General features: G+C 49.6%; 1 protein-coding gene across 1 annotated transcript in view; it reads left to right on the top strand.

Annotated features, from left to right (window-relative positions):
• Window positions 1–19,110, top strand: part of fgd (faciogenital dysplasia) — a 56,636-nt gene that overhangs the window by 15,573 nt on the left and 21,953 nt on the right. The window lies entirely within an intron of this gene.

A 19,110-nucleotide genomic window follows, 5' to 3' on the forward strand; every position in this document is an offset into this window, starting at 1 on the left:
GATTTTCGGAGCTGTCCAATTGATGCGTAAGCTCTTTTTTTCTCTCTCGTTTTTCTTTTTTTAAAATACCAGCTTTCGAAAAATAAAAAAAAAAGAAGTCGGCTCTCTCAGCTTAAAAATAAAGCGGTGAGCCTTATTTTCCGTCCCTGTGTGTTTGCCCCAGTTGCACGTGGATGAGAGGAGCTGCTTGTGTGTGTGTGTGTGTGTGTGTGTGTGTGTGTCTGTGTGGCTGCTGATCCCACTGGGGCAGATGTGTGACAGCTGCCTCCCTCGGGTCACTTCAGCGACGCCGATTGAAGGGTTTGTCCTCAATGTGGCGGCGGCAGCGGGGACGCCAAGATTTCAACACAAACTTTGGTCTCCGCCGGCCCGACACATGGGCGGGAGATCGCAGGCTGTAATTAATGAGAGCCGTGCAAGGCTGAGCGGAAATCAAAGAACCTCCCGGTCGTCGGGTTTGATTTTCGGGGAGGAAGGGAGGACCGGCGTCTTCGCCATTCTGTCGGCGGGGAGGCGAATAAACAGCGACGAGAGCTTTGACGTTCCATCCTGACCCCCGCCGCTCGCACTCCTCCTCCTCCTCCCCGGCGGCGTACAGCGAGTCTCGTCAGACGACCCGTAAAAAAAATCCGAGGAGCTTCTCACTTCTCGTCGGCCTCTTCCCTTATTTGGACCGACGGCGGCTCCGGCTCCTTTAATCCCCCGGAGCAACGTTACCTCAGCAGGTCGGCTGGGGTTCGAGTGGCCGACCACTTGGTTGCACCTGAACCAACTCGCACTCCCCCACGCCTCCAAAATTGTCATTGTCGCTTCAGCGGCGCGACGAGAAAATCGATTGAGGGAGGAAGAAAAAACGAAAAAAAGAAAACGCTCTCCGTCTTTTTTTCCTCAAGCTCCCGCAATTCCTGAATCTAAATTGGACTGTCGGAGTTGCCCATCCCCCCTCTCTGCATCCCCCTCCTCTCTTCCGCCGCCCTCTCCCTCGCACCCATGCTGCCTAGTGGTTGGAGTCGGGATGTTTCTCCCGCGGCGTTTCCATGGTTATAGGTGGCATGTCGGCGTCGGTGGGTTCAGGGCCGGTGGTGTCGGCCGGTGTCACGCCGGCTTTCAGCGCCCGGTGTCACTGGGACTATTGAGCCGGGGGGGGAGATAGGAGGTTGGGTGGGGGAGGGGTACGGAGTGATATGGGGTGGGGGGTGCCGCTGTAATGATATGTGCATACGGAGGGAGGGAGGGAGGGAGGGAGCAGCTTGGCCGCGTCGTTCCCCGCCAGCTTTTGTGATTCCGTGTGTCCGTGTGGAGGGGAGGCGGCAGGGGGGGGGTGGGGTTTCTGGGGGAGATGGGGGGGAGGGGGGGAGGGACGGCAGAGAAGACACGGGTGTTCTCCCCAGAGACTCGCAGCGAAAGCGTCCCCCCCCCCCTCCCCACCACCAAGGCTGCCACATCCATTATTTACGTCGGCCAAATGCAAATAATGTTAAAAGAGGTCGCGAGGGGGAGCAATTCATCATATGGCTGGCCGAGGCAGAAACAAATAATTGAGTTTAATTGATAAAGTTGGACATCAAGTGGTAACGGTAGGCATCAACCAGGATTTTTCTTTCTGCAGAATTAAGAATTTCAGATACGTGAAGGAAAATAATGGCAGTTGATCATCTGAGGGCTTTTTTTTTGTCTTAAATGCAGCAGGTGAAACCACTTAGATTTGAATACCACAATCTGACTCCTCCGTGTTGCCGAAACTCAAGGAGAAAACATTTTCAGTAGTTCTTAGAAACCCCCTGGAAACCTGTCCCCGGACCAATCGGCTTCAGCTTCCAGTCAAAGCAGGAAGTGACTGCGAGCTCTCGCGCTCCAAAAGCCCCAGAAGAAGCTGAAGAAGAAATGCAAAGAGCAACAACGAGCAGCCAAGACGCGGCCGCGGAGGTTACAGCGTGAAGGTCGAGTCAAAAACGAGATGGTTCGCCGGATTAAAAGGACAGAAACTCTCCTGGAGACTCTCCGCTGTGGCAAACATGGTGTTTGGCTTCACGCTCTGCTGTTCCTGGCTGGAAGATGCAGAGCTGCTCACCACGGGGTTCGTTACATGCTGCCGGTGTCGCCCATCTCATTAAGCGGAAGCCTCGAGTTGAGGCGACATGGACGGCTTGAAAGTGATTTTTCAAGCCGATTTCCAATTTTTTTTTTCTCCATGCTACCCCTTTTAGATGGAGACACCCGATAAAACCGAAAGGATTATGGGAGCGTTTCCTCCGGCTGCAGCTCGGCAATAGCGATAAATGGATGAGGTCATTTGACTCAGAAAGTTGAAGTTTCTCGCTGATAATCAGTTTGTTTCAAAAATTTTAACACACATTTTAGAACCGCAATTCTTCAGTGACCAATTTAGAAAAACTTTTTTTTTTATGTTGTTGATATAATTATAAATGAACAACTTCCCACTTTAAAAAAGCTCTGTTTTATTGTTTGTGGTACAACATGACTTTTAATCCTACCTATAGTATTTTCCCTAAACCCTTCCCTCCTCTTTTTGTTCAGTCATATCCTCTCTCTCTCTCTCTCTCTCTCTCTCTCTCTCTCTCTCTCCCTCACACACACACACACACACACTTCCCCCATCTTTCATTCAGCCGCTTCTTCTCATCCCTCTCCCTCCTCCACCCTGGTCTTCTCCCTCACTTCACTCTCTCCCCTCCCTCTCCATCGAGCCCCCTTCGCCTCACCCCCCCCCCCCACCCCCTCGCCCCCCTCCAAGCGGGGGCCGTCATTAGTTTCCATGGTGACAGTTGGGCAGCATTATTGCCGGCTGAGAACTGCTCCCGGGCTCCTTTCAGAGCGGTGGCGGCGGCGGCGGCATTGTTTGGTCGGCGGCTCTGAATGGTGCAGGGATCAGCGCGGGGAGAAGGACGGGAGGAGCCCTGGTTCTTCTTTTTTTTTTCGGGGCAGGGACGGTGCGTTTGTAGTAGGCTGAGGGGAGGGGGAGGGGGAGGAGGAAGAGGAGGGGATAGGAGGAGGAGGAGGAGAGAGGGAAGCGTGGTGGAGTAGTGAGAGAGAGAGAGAGAGAGAGAGAGAGAGAGAGAGAGAGAGAGAGAGAGAGAGAGAGAGAGAGAGAGAGTCGATGAGGGAGCAGCGGCAGCAGCAGCAGCAGTAGCACGCTGAAGCACGGCCGGACTAGATCGCGTTCACACTGCACACTGTGTGTGTGTGTGTGTGTGTGTGTGCGTGTGTGTGTGTGTGTTTGTGTGTCTGTGTGTGTGTGAGCGTTTACCTTCGCGTCACACTGCCAGAGCCATGAAAGGATCGAGCCGGATTTCAGAGGCAGAGTGAAAACAGGGGGAGAGCCGGATGGCCAAGGGAGCGAACTGGTGAGTTGAAATCCTGGAATCACGTTTGTTGAACATGTTGGAAGCCTTTGCGTCGGGGTCGTGCACTGCCTCCTCTGTGTGTGTGTGTGTGTGTGTGTGTGTGTGTGTGTGTGTGTGTGTGTGTGTGTGTGTGTGTGTGTGTGTGTGTGTATTGGGTTGTGCAGGAGTCTCCATGGCAGGTGCTCATGCCTGGGCTTGATTCCACCCCCCGACTGTCTGGGTTATGTTTGGGTGTGTTGGGGGGGTTCCGGGGCAGCTGTCTGCTGAATGTGGGCTAATTCTGAAATATACATGGCAGCCTGCATGTTTTATTGAGGACGCACATCGGGGGCAATTTCTTTCTGCTTGCCTCGCTCCTCCGATCCCCTGCAGTGGTGTCTCTCTCTCTCTCCCTCTCTCTCTCTCTCTCTCTCTCTCTCTCGTTTTTGGGGGGGCGGTCGAGTCGGTAGCTCCAAACGTGTGTGTGTGTGTGTGTGCGTGTGTGTGTGTGTGTGTGCCACGAGTTTGTTTTTTTGGGGGTTGACTCTTTCATCCGCGCCGCAGCGGCTAATTAGGAGCGAGAGCACGAGAAGCCCCCGTGGCTCCTGGAGCAGGCGACGCGGCGCGATGAGTAACGTAGTGAGCAGCCGACAGACAGCGCCGAGGATGTGTTTTCATTTTTCCAGTTCACCCACTCCACCACCCCCCCCACCCCCACCGTGTCGTCTGGTCCTCCTCTCTGACTCCTCGCAAGACTTTCCAATCGATACGCGCGCTCTCCAGGAACCGACCTGATCAAATAGCGGCGCTAAGTGACCCAACGCCGGCCGATAGCCGCTCGGTGATGTCATTACTCGGCTCCGCATGACCTCATAGGTGATTCAGCTCCATTAGCCTTTGGCAGCTACTGGTTCTGCAGGGTTTTTTTTTTTTTGATTATTTTTTTTTGCTCTTGTTCAGTCGGTTTGTTAATGTTTGCGCTCCGTCTCCAGGGGATTGTATTCGGCCCGCCGTCCTTTTGCTGACTCGGGAGTCTCGAACTGTTTCCAAGTGAACCGACGGCAGCTGTGCGAGGGAGTGGGCGGCATGGGGCATTGCCTAGAGACCGGGAGACTCTAATCAACGACCTTTTGACCCCAGATCAATGCACTGAGTCGCTCTGACACATATATGCATATAAGTACTGTAGCGCGGCGCCGGCGCTCTGCAGCTGCCTAGCATTTCCTGGATCGTCGCGGGCTTCGCCGGCATCCAAGCGCCTGATCCTCTTAGATTGGTGGGAGTATTAGTGCAGAAGCAGGGGTCTCATGTATCAGCATAATCATGCCCATTAGACGGATTTATTTTAAGTGTAATTAAAGCCTGACCCCCGGCCGCCACCGTCTCTGCCCGGAATTGAATTCTTAATCTCGCTGTCCTTGAAGCGGGTCGTTTCACGTGCACGCAAACTGGAGAGAATCCCAGAAAGGGACATAGAAACAACATTTGATAATGGCTTTATCAAATGTTTTCGCTGGCACGCGCCTGCTGTCGTAGTGCGTAAAACAGTCAGTCCATAAATCACCAAAGTATTTTTTTTTTTTGTCATCAGTGCAGTTATTTGAAAACCTCCCCTGCTCAGACTAATCCCCTTAAAATGTCTCAGCAGTCTCAGAAGTTTTTCCACTAGTAAATGTTTCTAACTAAATGGAGGTGACGTCTTTTGTATGTTTTTTGTGGAATGCGAGACCGTGCAACACCGAGAGATGAGATGTTTGGACAGTGACTGTCTGGGTAGGAGGACGCCCAGGTTGGAACGGGCGAGGCAGGAGCAGCAGAGAGGAGATTCGTGGACGTGGTGAAAGAGAAGATGAAGTGAGTCGGTGTGAGAGGAGAAGATGCAGGGGATAGGGCGAGGTGGAGGCAGATGATTGGCTGTATGCGTGAGACTGAGCAGCACAACACAAGGGTATCGCTGACAGTGAGAGGGTTTTTAATCCCAACCTTAAATGACATTTACAGGCGTATTGTCACAGTCACGGGTTTCATAGACTAGAGAGTCTATAGAGTCAAAACGCTTTAACAGCCACTGCCTGGTAGAAAGCAAAACACAACAAACATATCAATGCAACATTACCATACGGTTGTATACATCTGATATCTCCTATAGGTCTGCAGTCAAATTTGGATTTTGGAGCCAGGAGCCTTTTCTAAAAGCACATCCATCCATCCATCCATTTTTGATACGTGCTTATTCCTGAGCTCAGGGTCACAGGGGTCTGCTGGAGCCTCTCCCAGCTGTCATAGGGCGAAGGCAGGGTGACACCCTGGACAAGTCGCAGAGACAAACAACCATTTTCACTCCCATACACGCCTACGGACAATTTACAGTTCCCAATTCACCTCTCATGCATGTTTTTGGACTGTGGGAGGAAGCTGGAGAACCCGGAGAGAACCCACGCAGACACAGGGAGACCATGCAAGCTCCACACAGAAAAGTCCCAGGCCTGGAATTGAACCCTAAAAGCACATTACGACTTAACAACATAAAAAAAAAAGGTGACGGTTGCACAAAACTGTCAGTATTTCTTAATTGAATGATACAAAAAACAGGCTAAGATCCCAGTAGTAATCTCAGTGGATAGTCTTGACTCAGACTGGAGATCAGATAATGGTGCTGGCCACTGACTCCAGAACTTGTTCCTGATGATGTAGCGGGTCGCGTCCGAGGTCCCCCTTAATCCACAAGCCCCGTTTTCCCGTCGACATTAAGATTTGCTTCCAGTCAATCCAGGAGACATTTCCAAGAGTATTTTTCACAAACTTCACCCTAGAGCTGGAGGAGAGAGATTGTTGAAGCGGGGCCTCACCAGACGACTTGTCAGCAAGTATAAGCGATGTTGCAAGTAAAATAGAAAAAAAAGAAGAAAAAAAAAAAGGGACTGAATCAGCACCTCTGTGTCACATTCTCTGGAGAACTCACATGAGCTGTCAGTCAACCGTAAACACTGCGGGCCGATATTTATGGCCGGGCTGCTGGGCAGCGAGCGGCCGCACGCTCTCAAGGCCGGCGCGCACAGAGGCTCAAACACTGTAACCTTGTGTGAAAGGCAAAATCCCCAAAGCCCAGGGCGATGGAAGAAGTAGTGAGTCATGTTTCAGCTCTTTCCTTTTTTCTTTTTTTTCCCTCCTTTTTTGCCCCCTCGTAGGGCCAGGTTTGCTTTTTAAACAAGCCAGAGGAGAGGATGTCTTAAACCCGCAGAGTCCACAAGTATTCAGCACAAAGGGCGGGTCTGTAAATAATGAAGGGCAGCGACGCTCGCGAGGCTGTTTGCAACGTCGCTCGTCCCTTCAACGCGATGAATCACCAGAAAGGTTTTTTTTTTTCCCCCCCTTAAATTCCGGATCGTCCTCTGCGCTTAGAAGCGGTACCGCTGGTACCGCTGGAGAGCTGGAGGAAACACACGCTCACATACTCAGATACCACGTTTGATAGCCACCGTGATTAGCGGCATCCATCACCGCCTTAATTATACCCGCGGCTTCCTCCTCACCTGCCGGGGGTTTCCCTCCGTCAGGCATTTCCTGTCACGTTGGCGTGATAATTGTAGGAATCGGCAAGAAAAAGAGACGCCGAGCGATGAAGGCCTGTGTTTGGTCATCATGCAGCAGGCGGTCAGCGATCATCAAACGGTGGTGGGGGTGTGTCTTTCAGTCACACTTTCACTTCTTCTTCTTCTTTCAACAGTCAACTTTCACTAGCGGGCAGATTTGTGCAAAAAAAAAAAAAAAATACAAAAACAGAAACAAAAAAACGAACTGATGGGACACCGAATCGGGATGTGTGGCAGAATTGTGCGTCTTGTTCACACGGGAAGTTTTTTGATTTTTTTTATTCCAGTTGCGCCGGCGGTCGTTGAACTGCCTAGATTGGAAGCTTCTGTTTGACAGCTTTCCATTACTTCAAGCAGATAACAGGCTCGTTGAAGCCCCGTCGCCCTCGCTTCCGCTCCGGGGTCTCGGAACACTGTCGTACGTCTCTACTGTTTTTGAATCTTCTTTTTTTTTAATCTCATCTCTGTAGCATTAGTACTAGTGTCTCAACTCAGCTGCTGCAGGCCATAGGAACTTAAAATGCCAAAAAAAAAAAAAAAAAAAAAAAGTGTTTCGATTACAGTTTTGTGAAAAATACTGACGTGCAATGATCAAAACCTATTATGGGAGAGCATTCGAACCTCAATCGTTCCCATCAGGAAAAGTTTGATAGACAGTTTCAATATGCACCTCTCCAAATTTAACAGAAAAACACGAGTCAGTCCATCCTGCAGAATCTTAAGGTTAAACTTTGCCTGCCTGCCTGCCTGCCTGCCTGCCTGCGTGCATGTGTCCTGGTTCTGCCCCTCGCCGTCTGGCTAGGCAGTCAGAAAGCGTTAAGAGCCCTCTCGTCTCCAGCCAAGCGTGCGTGTTGTCTTTTGTTGCCAGATTTTGGCCGGCCGACGGGATCCTGGCGAAAAAAGTCTCATGCAAGCGAGCGCGCGGTCACAAACAACAACAGCAGCAGCAACAACAACACTCCCTCCTGGGCAACTGTAATCGGTGGGGGGGTGAAGCATTTTATATCTTCCGATCTGGACCTTCCTTGTTTTTCACAAAGAGGAAGTTCGTGTCTAATTGTCACCCCCACCCCCCACCCCCGAAACGCCCCCCCCAACATCTCTTCAAAAGCTCCCAAGGTTTGAGTTTCGGTGCTGCGGGGCCTCTTTATGGTGGCGTCCCACCGCTGTGAAGAGGCTGAGGGACGGCTTCCAGCAGCCCGTTACAGGGGATTTAATGAAGATCTGCTGCTGCTGCTGCTGCTGCTGCTGCGGGGTGCAGCGTGACTGAAGACACACGCTGCACTCGCAAGTGTTTTCATCCTCGCGTTTACTACCGTTCATGCTCCGGGGCGAACAGTGTAGTTTTTTTTTTCCTCTCAACGTATATACAGTCCTTGAGGGACGCCGACTGGGTAATTCTTTCCTGGCCCTCCCCTTTCACTCGGCGGGGGGTGGGGGGGTGGAGCGGTAACGTCTCCTTGTAAAGTGGGAAGTCATTACATGTGTAGCGCGCACATGGCGCCGCTCGCAGGAACTTGGGAACTTGCCATAAATGGTGAGTTTCAGAACACTGAGCTGTCCCTGGCGATCTGCTGATTTGAGCAGTTCACCTGTCTGCGATTGGCACGCTTCCGGAGAAACCGTCTCGAAAACGCAGATTAAAGGGCGCGTTGTTGTTGTGCAAACTTCACAAATTCCTGCGGCAACACGTGCGCGGAGCTCTTGCGTGGGTTGATTTTTTTTAGAATATCCCTTCTGGATCTGTGGATTAGTAGCAATAATAAGAACTTACTATTGGCTGTCCACTAGGGATGTTAACAATGAATCGATTATCGATTAATTTTTCGATTCAGAATTTAATCGATTAAATTTAATTAGTCCCCATTAATTGAACATTTTTTACACGGGTAGGTAATATGATTATAACAGTGTAGTGGCAGGAAAGAGCAATTCACCTGTAGATACTGTGATAATATACCTTGTTGCTTTTAACTTGACTTGAAATTTAGGTTCTCAGGGAAAATCGCCACTGATCAATTCATCGTTAATCAATCAATAAGGCCAACAACTAACGATTAATGAATTATTCGATAATTTGCATCCCTCCTGTCCACAATATGTTATAACCACTGTGAGGAAAACGTGGCAGAGTCTTTGGTCTCGGCTCCAAAATGGTTGTTGTGCGTCACATTGTGAGACAGGAGAAGACGCGCTGAAAAACCGAATTAAAAGCTCATCAGCGCGAAAGCAGAAGAACAGCGGGTGAGAACTTTGGGATGAACGTCTCACAGCCTGACTGCTGCTGCAGCGAACTCTGCAAGAAATGACACCAGCACCCTGGAAATGACCCGATGATGCTTCTTTGTCGCGCGCTGACGTTGATTCACGGTGGCTGCAAGCTCTGATTCATTCTGTCTGCGGAGTTCATTAGATCCGCGTTGCCCCGAAAAACAAGACCTCGGCCTCAAATGGGTGACAATGGCTCGGCGCTGACAGGTGAGCAGTGTGGTGGTCGTCTGCAGGTCGGGACTGTATAGAGAGCTTGAATCCTGGCTCTCCTTTAGCCACAGGCGGTGAAAAAATATACGATCCAGTTTCAAGGTCAATGCCGTTAAGAGGTAAAACTGACGTCTGGTTCACCTCCTGACAAATCTGAGCTGCCTCTCTTTTTTTTTTATTTATTAACCTTTTACCTATTGACTTTAGAGCGGGTTCATTTTTCAGGTTTCACCACACTGTTCCTGGAAATGATTTTTAATGCTTTCTAAAGTCTTTCCATCAGTCATACCGATCCTCCCCTCCGCCTGTTTGTCACTTTTTGCTGACTTCTGCAGTTGCGCAAAGAAAAGTTAAAGAAATTAAAGACTTCAGCTGAGACTTCAGCTGAGACTTAGCAAGACGGTGCTCCAAACAATCAGATGGATTACCATTTTAAACTTCTGCAAACCATTAAGGCGTCATTTGAGAGACTATTGCGTGTGCTTTGTGGCCTGCAAGCTACAGCGGGTTGCAAGGCTTTTTGTTTAAATCCTCTTTTTTTTTTTTTTGTACCGTTGATTGACTGTGTGCAGTGGGGAGTCGGCGGAGGATCTCAGTTTTTCTCTGAGCGCTGGGATCAGCCGCTCCCGCGTGGCTTCACCGACGTGTCTCGATGCGCTGCAGCAAAGGAAATACTGGAACCATTAGTGAGGAAACAGGAGCCTTTAATAGTCTGTGGAGTGTACACCTGGAGTGAGGCAGACACCTCTCCTTCACTTCGCACAGTCAGTGTACTGTACGACTCTTGGGTTGGCCTTGGCTTCTTTGTCGTAATGTAATAGTGCTGAACCTCTCATCCACAAACACACCTCAGCTTGGAAATGATGGATTCGAAGCTACATTTTTAAACATTTTAAAATGTAAAATTTGATATTTCAGCTACCACTTCACTGTAAGAATTTGCAGCTGCAACACTTGCAGCACGAGCCTCCGACGCTCCTCGCTGGAAGAGCTGCTGAATGCTGAAGCTGCTGTTCAAGTGCCAAGTGACATTTTGAAAGAAAAGAAAAAGCCGATGCTGACGTCAGAGAAGATGTGTCGGTGTTGAGTGCGCCGTGACCTTTTGGTCTGGATGTGCCAGCGTGTGAGTGTGTATGAGCGCAGTGGGTTTGCTGACCCTCCTCAACCCAATTCTTCACAGAGTCACACGCCCTCTCTGGAATTCGCCAGGCCAACACTTGAGCGGCTGCGAGGCGGCCGCAGGTCGAGCTGCGCCGGGCGGGGCCGGCCCCCACCGCGGGACAGTTTGTCAGCGGCTCTACAGGCCACGCCCACTGCACACATTGCAACATCCGTCCTGTATGGAACGGATGACGGGGCGGCGCCTCGTCTATGCAGAGGTGGTTCGGGTCACGTGATAGGAAAGAAAAGTAAAGTGCATTAAAGAGAAATCTGAAGTCAAGTAGTGCTGCAGCCACGGTGGCCCGAAATGAATGAATTCCAAAGAATTTTGTCGAAAATCTTTGTGCAAAGTGTTCTGAGAAAAGATTCGGTTTCATTTGTATTTTTTATGCGAACTCACCAGAGGGAAAATGATAATGCTGGTGTTTCTACCTCTTCAGCGACGCCTCGACTCTGTTGTGAAAATAATGGTCGATTTGTCCTTTCCAGAAAATTCAGTAAAACATTTTCAGCAAACAAAAGACAGTCAGTCACCAGCCAAAAAAGCAACTTTTTTGTTCGTGAAAACAAAGAAACCCTTTTTGTTATTTTCTTGGCAATAATTGAAGTCATTGTTGTTTCTTGGTCTCAAACTACAAAACTAATGAGTCATGTTTGTTGTTGTTGTCATTAATTACCCAGAATTGGGCAAGTAAAGCAAAAGCGGCTATAAATCATTTAATCGTGGCTGGCGGCCCCTGACTCACGTATATATTGCGTAGGAATAGCTTCGCCACAGGGAACCGGCCCACCCTCTCAATTTTCCCTCTGCGACAAAAACACCTTTTTTTTCCCCAACAAACATGTCCGTCAGCGGAGTGGAAAAGTGGATTCAGTGGACGTGCTCTACATTTACCACTTCCTCTGTTGTTCTGTTGGCGGCGGGCGGCTTTTCCAGAGGTGTAATTGTGCGGCGCGGCGCGAGGCGCTAAATTAGTCGGCTGTGAAATGTTCTCTCAAGATGTGTCGCCTTTCGCTCTGGCAAAAAGAAATTGTTTGGCCGCCGGTGCTTCTTGGGTAGCGGCTGAATGTTTTCTCTTTCTTTGGTGGCTTTGCAGCAGTTTGACGGCGGCCATTAAGTGGCCTGTGCTACACATTGGAACACCTCACAATTGGTTCCATGTTTAAACGTGTCGTTGTTACTTCTTTTGAGCCCGACGTCTCGTTCCTGGTCACTGAGCGGTCGGCAGCTAATCAATCCCACGCTGAGTGAAATTGCTGTTTTCAATGGGTCCTGTCCGCCCTTAATGATTGGTTAATCCCACCAATCAATGAACCGTCGACCCATCCATACAGTCACACTGCAGCGCCTCTTAGTCGCTATAAATAGTGATCAAGCCTTGATCCAGGAGATTAAAAGGGGCAATCCACCTCCTTTGGATGGGTGGAGCAGCGATCGAAAAGTAGATTCAGCGACTGGTGACTCAAACCTGTGACCCAGTGACAGTGGAATGAGCTGTTTGGGTATTTTTTGTTTTTTTGGTTTTAATTTCCACAGCACCAGCTGTTGGCAATCTCCCCCCGCCCCCGGCAGTCGTGCTGTAAGGTCAGTTGGGCAGAACTGCCATTCCTGGGCCTTTCAGCGTTTGCCCGGTGAAAGCAGCCATTGAGCCGTTTGTGGGACAGTCGGCCGTTCGTCACCACAGGCAGGTTTGTAAAAGTCCTTGTTCTCCTGCTTGTGTGTCGCCCTAATTGCCAATTTTTCTGGCTGCTTCCTTTTACAGTAATGCTCAGGGCTACTGTGGTCCTCTGCGTCATGCGGACAAGGGCTCGATTCTCACTGTTTATGAAAGACCCCTTGTAGTGGTGGAGGAGGAGGAGGTGACCATGATGGTGGAGGAGGAGGTGACTTTGCTGGTGGTGCTGGAGGAGGTGATCGTTGTAGTGGTGGTGGAGGAGGTAATCATGGTGGTGGAGATGGTCATGATGGAGGAAGTGATCATGGTGGTAGAGTAAGAGGTGGTGGTGGAGGAGGTGATCATGGTGGTGGCGATGGTCATGATGGAGGAAGTGAAGGTGGTAGAGTAAGAGGTGGTGGTGGAGGAGGTGATCATGGTGGTGGCGATGGTCATGATGGAGGAAGTGAAGGTGGTAGAGTAAGAGGTGGTGGTGGAGGAGGTGATCATGGTGGTGGATGTTGTGATGAAGGAGGTGGTGGTGGTTGTGGAGGAGGAGGAAGTGGTGGTAGAGGTGATAGTGGTGGTGTCCGTGGTCGTGATGGAACTGGTGGTGGTGGGGTTGGAGGAGGAGGAGATGGTGGTGGAGGTGATAGAGGAGGAGGTGGTTGTAGTGGCCACTGTGAATCAGAGGGAGGCCGGCGTGTCCTGCCAGCTTGGCTGGACATGCCGGCCTCTCCGACGATGGGCTGTGAAAAATTCCTAATGGTGACGTCGGAGCCCTTGAATCATTGTGTTGTTGGCAGCTCTAAATTCTGAGTGTTCTTCCATGACGCGTGGCTACGACCGCGAGATTAAACGCTGCCTTGACTCACGCTCTAAAGTGACTGCGTCCTTCCTCGGCCTCCTCTTGATGCGAGTCTGTGGTTTGAACCACGTGTATTGTTTGTCGGTCACATCGACGCCGAGAGCCTCCTCCTGGTTGTTGGGCGTCGGCTGAGAGCAAATATTGTTTTTTATTATAGCACCCAATGGCCTACCTGTCTATATTAGCGATATAGATCGGCCTTGTTGCCATGGCAGTAGCCTCTTCTTTGCTTTTGTCAAGGTGCGATGACAGATTCATTTCCAGGGAGATTTAGTTAGCGGTCCCACTGGGTCTCTGGCACTGCGATATTAAGGAAGTAAGTCTTAGTTTGTGTGCAGCCTTTTGCCACATGCTGTGTGTCTCCAGATATTGCAGCTTTTGCTCATCCACCCATCTGTTTTGCAGATCCCCGACTAAAACCTGCTCTATTTGTTTGGGGCCTTTTTAAACACAAAAAGAAGCCTTTTCCACAAATATATCTGGGCTGTATTTGAGAACGTGGACAATTTTGAGGCTGTCTGAGCAACTTTTCTCACCGTCTCCGTCGCTCATCCAGCTTCCCGAAATCTGGGGGTCCTCTCTAATCAGCGCAAGCTGTTGAAATCCTCCCATGTAGTTAGGGAGACATGTCAGTGTGCCTGCTGTGCCCGCTGACCTGATTTAGGACGAGCGGACGGACCTAACAAGATGACTTTCCCTCCCTGCCTCCCTGCACCCACCCGGCCGGCCCACAGCTCCTGGCAACCCATGATACAGGAGGGACTTCAGGCTCCACTAACCCCTAACAACGCAACAAAAGGCCTCCACAGAGGTGAAAGTGATGGACAGCCGGGCGTGCGTGCGTGCGTGTTTGCAAAAAAGAGCGTCGCTGATTATGATTGCAGAGAACAATAAGGAAAAAAAATATGCGAATGCGGGTGGCGTAATCTGGGGCCAGATGCTGCTGCACGCGATTAGATAGCTGCTGATCCTGGCGGGGGATCGGAGGGAGGCTGAGGCCTCGTTACTCGGAGAGGAAATCTGCTGATGGTGGGAGATTGAGAACCTATCGTAGATCCTTGGGGCAGCTGTCAGCGCAGACAGTGAGATTTCCCCTCGGCTCTGTTTCCTCTTTTCACTGAGTCCGCTCGCATCCTGTCAAAAAAAGCGATTGCCCCCCCCGCCCCCCCGCCCCCCAATGCAAACTCTTGCCGAATAGGCAGGCGCTCCTTCCCTGAAAGATTAGCAGGCGTTTTGTGGAGTTTTTCTTCCCCCTTCTGGGCTTTCTTCCCCAACCGTGATGGTTTCTAACGTCAGTATGTTTTCATGCTTGAGAAAAGGATCACACATTTTTGCTAGAAAGCACAAATGCCACTAGTCAGCATCCTCTCCTGTTTCAGGATTTTTTGCTAAATACAGCAAACAACCATTTAGCTTCTGTCTTATTACAACCGCGTGTTCGCGCATTTCGCTTACTTTTGCCTGTTGTACACGTACATGTGTACTCGCAGCTATACACTCAAGTGTGTGCGACTGTGTGGATTTATGGCTAAGGGGTTTAAACATCCTGGGTTCGGCTAAAAACAGGAAATCAAGGTCAGAGTGCTCATTACTGTCCCCTGCTGCACAGATGAAGACGACGCACTCTGTTACTGCACATTTTGAGAGCATTCGGGCTCCTCCGCAGGGCACCTTGCACTTTCGATCCATTTTAGACTCATTATTGTACGCTTCCCGCATATTCATTTCTTTATTTTTCAGCTTGTTTTCACTCGAGGGTTGTTTTTTTTATGGCTGTACCGGGACCTTGAGTGCTACGTTTTGCTTTGGCATGTAATTGTTTGGCATGGTGATAAACATTCTTGATCCCTGATCCTGGAGGAGTCAGGGGTGGAGGTGTAAGAATGGGAGGAGTGGATCTGAAGTGTTGGATAACGGGCTGAAACTAATGGTGGCGGCCGCCCCCTCGGTCATGTGCACTTCCTTTCTTCTACATTTGGCGCTGTTGTCCCCTTGCCAACATTCTAAAGTTCTCAGCAATGCTTCCTGCCGGGTAATTGTCTCCCGTAAATAAAGTGTTGGGAATAAATTCCAGAGGCTGCGCATGCTGAAGGAGTAATGACATCACAATCCTGCACGGGTGAAACGGCTAAATCCCTCTTCTGAGCTCGGCAGCGATCGCGAAAGCGATAGCCTATCGCGTGTCCGGCAGTCATTAGATGGAAGGGCCAATCTGTCCGACCACACAGACCAGATCAATACTGCTGGAAGTGGCGGCAGAGTAGTGGTGTGGGCGGTGGGGAGGATGGAGAGACGCGGGGAAATTTAGCGTTGGATGTAGAAATAATGAGACGGGAGTGTCAGCGAGGTTCAGCTGAGGGTCTTAGCGGAGAAGCGCGCAGGTGATTGGAGCGATGACAGCGTGTCGCTGCTCTGAGAAGTGATTGAGCGGCCGTCTGGCCCGACTGACTGGAGAGACCCCATGCTGCATGTGAGTGATCAGCCTGCCCGACTGACGGCACTGGGGCAGGAGCACCGTACTCAGGGGATGATGGGTAATGAAGGGCTGTGTGGAGGGGTGGAGGAGGGGGAGGGGGTCGCCTTAGGGTGGGTGGTGAGTGACAGATGGCTACGTTTGTACTATTTTTTCTTTTCTTGGTGTGTGTGTGTGTGCTTTTCAGACCGCGTATCTCCTGGGTCTCAACGTAGGTGCGCGAAAGCTTCTATTTTAATGCATAATAATGAAAACGGAAGAGCCTGTTTAAAATGTAGGAGCCAATGATAGTTGTGCTTTCGAGCTACTACAAAGTAAAGTGTGACACTAGCTGCCTTTCCATTACAGTTTTCCGCAAAATAAAAGCGATATTTCTGGTAGCCATATTTCTAGTGCTGTTGCGATTTGCAGGTCTATTGCGTTGAAGGGTTTGAAGCGCGTAAAGGATGAGATTTTTACAAGAGTTACGTTTGCGTTTGTTTCCGTTTCCGTTTGTTTGCTGTCAAAAATGGTTGTTATATTTTTCTCTTTGATTACTTGTAAAAAAAAAAAATATTGCGTCTCCTCCTCCGTCCATACATTTTCACTTGAAGTGAACTGGTCACGTGACCCCGTACATCACATCCGGTGACGCGTAACTGCGAATAAAGTGTTTCCATGACACTTTTGCGATATACCTCTATATCGATATGTCTGACAAACCACCTTATGAGAGTATAAAAAACTTTCAGCGGTATTTGAGAGGTTTTTCAATGTTTAGGTGTTTCCAACCAGTTTTTTTATTGCGATATTTAGGTTTTGCGCAATTTTAGGGGTAATGGAAACACAGCGAGCTACTAACATAAGTACATCTTAAGTGCTGCATGATCTCATTTGTTTTTATCCATATATATGTGTCTGTGTATTTGTATGTGTGTATACTGTATATATTTTTATATGTATGTATATATGGTATTTATGTCTCTATATACACGTATATACGCATACATTTATATGTAAAGTATCTGCATATATGTCTGTATTCTATTTTTATTACCAGTATACACAAAAACACAAAAACACAAAAGGCCGCGACCCTCAGCCGGGTGCATTCTGATTGGACGAGGAATCAAAAGAGAGCAGATTGAGCAACAGCGATGTTTCAAGCGATTCGAGGAAGAAGCCGAGGTTGCATCGAGGTGAAAGCAGCGCGCAGTGACATAAGAGGATAAGAGGGACATTCCTCGTGTGCTTTTCCTGTGACATGACAGCATCAGTTTCACTGCATGGTGTCACGTCCCTTTTATCGCCTGTCACAAATACCTGCGAGCATTTGAATATTTTTACAGCAACCCCTTACCCCCGCCCCCCCATACACTGCGCTGAGAGAGGATGTTCTAAGTGGCGTCTGCGTGCTTCTCGTTCCGTTCCTTCTGTCCCTTCTGACAAGTCAAGCATCCGGTACAACACTGACTTTTCCTGATTGGGCTTTACAGGCTGGCTGTCTCTCACCTGCTTTGTCTCATTAAAGTGACGAGCGCTGACTTGATGCGAGCGAAAATTGTTTTGTTTTTTTTTTATCTGGGTGTTTGTTTGCCATCGACGGCTGCTCTTCGATCTCACACATCGTATGCAATTTCCTCGGCTCTCTCACTGACCGGAACGCAGCGCCGGATAATTGCCGACCTCAGACGAGAGTTCGTCCTCGCGGTACTAATGATCACCTTTTCGGATTTCTCACAGTCGCGATCAATGGGGCGGCTGACTCACGGTTTTCAAACGGCAGCCTTTTGTCTGAGTGCGTCTGGGTGAAAATCAGACCTCCAGCGGGACTCACACGCACGTCATGCCGGTCGGCCTCGGCTGGGCGGGGAGGAGCCGTTACTGGCTGGGATCAGGTTTGACAGGTAGCGAGGACAGGTGGAGGCTCTCAAACACACCTGGGAAATCATAGGGGAAGGTGTGTGTGTGTGCGTGCGTGCAACTGCCCATGTGGACTTTGGTTAAACTGCGGGGGCGGGGTTTGTTTTGGTTTTGAGTGGAGTCCTGTGACGTGCGGGAGACGCTTCCACTTACCTGCTCTTTGGACTTTGGATATGCGAACCTGCACAGTTGGAGGCAAGGTACTGTTCTTTCGCTCTGATCGGCCGTTTCTGCGCTACTTTACCTTTTGAGTGTTCTTTTCGATGGCTTTGGCAGTCCGTTGGAGCCCTGATGGCTGTGTGGTTAGAGCGGCTCCGTGATTTGTGGGATTCTAATTAACCTGGAAGCCGTGCGAGCCGGTGTTCGCTCCTCTCTCTCTCTCTCTCTCTCGCTCTCTCTCTCTCTCTCTCTCTCTCTCTGGAGTTTCCCGGGGCAACGGCCCCTATTTCTCTTTCTCCGCTGCAGTTTGTTTTTCCCAGGAGAAGTCTCCGTCGGCTCCGGGTTGCTGAGTTCTCTTTGTTCGTAGGTCAAGTGGGTTTTTTTTTTTTTTTTCTAACTGAACTCCATGAGTTGTCTCCAGACATAGAGATGGAATTAGTAGAAACGCCGGCTGGAGGCTGATGACATTTTCGTCTCCAGGAACAGGAGTGAGAGGAAGTCAGACTGAATGCAATTTATCCTGACTCTGAGTCCGTTTATTCATCCCTGCTGCTCGGTAAATCAGCAGAGTGAGCTTCTTGATTCTTGATTCCTCGCTGAGCCGCAAAGGGGAAGCAACCAACGGTCTCATTACCGGCTGATTTCTCTGCTTTCACTGCCTGCGGCGCGGCTAAAATAGCCACATCACAGCCACCGGGGTTTTCCAGTTGCGTGACTCTCTGCGTCGAATTATTACCCCGTTAATATTTACTGTCGGTACAATCTTCCAAGAGATTGTTAGCTAGATCGAATGGAAACGGCAGCTGTCAGAACAAACACGCGCTATGCGTCATATTGAAAGTAGATCCAAAAGTCTTCCAGTTTCCCTGTTGGAATTTGTGTTTAGTGACTCGTGAGGCTGATATAAGGGATCAATGAATAAACGGCCAAGCAGGTTGAACTTCTGCAAGTGTTACTGTTATCAGCAAGATTACTGTACTTGTTTTATTTTTAGTTTTTTTTAGTTTTGATTCCATTTATTCATGTTTACCTAATATGGAAAATGTAGTGCCTAATTGAAAAAAAAAGGGGTCAAATGCATGCTTTTTCATGCAGATTCCATCTTTTAAATGTTTCTTCAGCTGCATTCATTTCAGAATGCCAGAAATAACAACAAAATATTTTTATTTCTCTAAACATCTACTGACCGCAACTTTGAATGCTCTGTCTTTCGTTTCCACATGCAGTCTGTGACTGTTGCAGTTGTGGTTTTCAGTCTCTCTCAGTCAGTGAAAGTCAGGATTAATCGAACGCGCGGCTAATGAGCAGTGACACAAAGCGCTGTGGAGGCAGCGCGGCTCTGTCCCGCCTCAGGTCTGGTGGTTGTCGGGATGACCCGCCCCCCGCCGCCACTTGACATCCTGAAACGCACACTGAGCTCAAGGTCACCCGCCCCGGTGTAAACTGCTGCGCTCTGGTTGCATCACTCCGCCGG

Source organism: Nelusetta ayraudi, unplaced genomic scaffold, assembly GCF_046127955.1.
Source record: "Nelusetta ayraudi isolate G7.1 ecotype Tasmania unplaced genomic scaffold, CSIRO-AGI_Nayr_v1 ptg000019l, whole genome shotgun sequence".
NCBI lineage: Eukaryota > Metazoa > Chordata > Actinopteri > Tetraodontiformes > Monacanthidae > Nelusetta > Nelusetta ayraudi.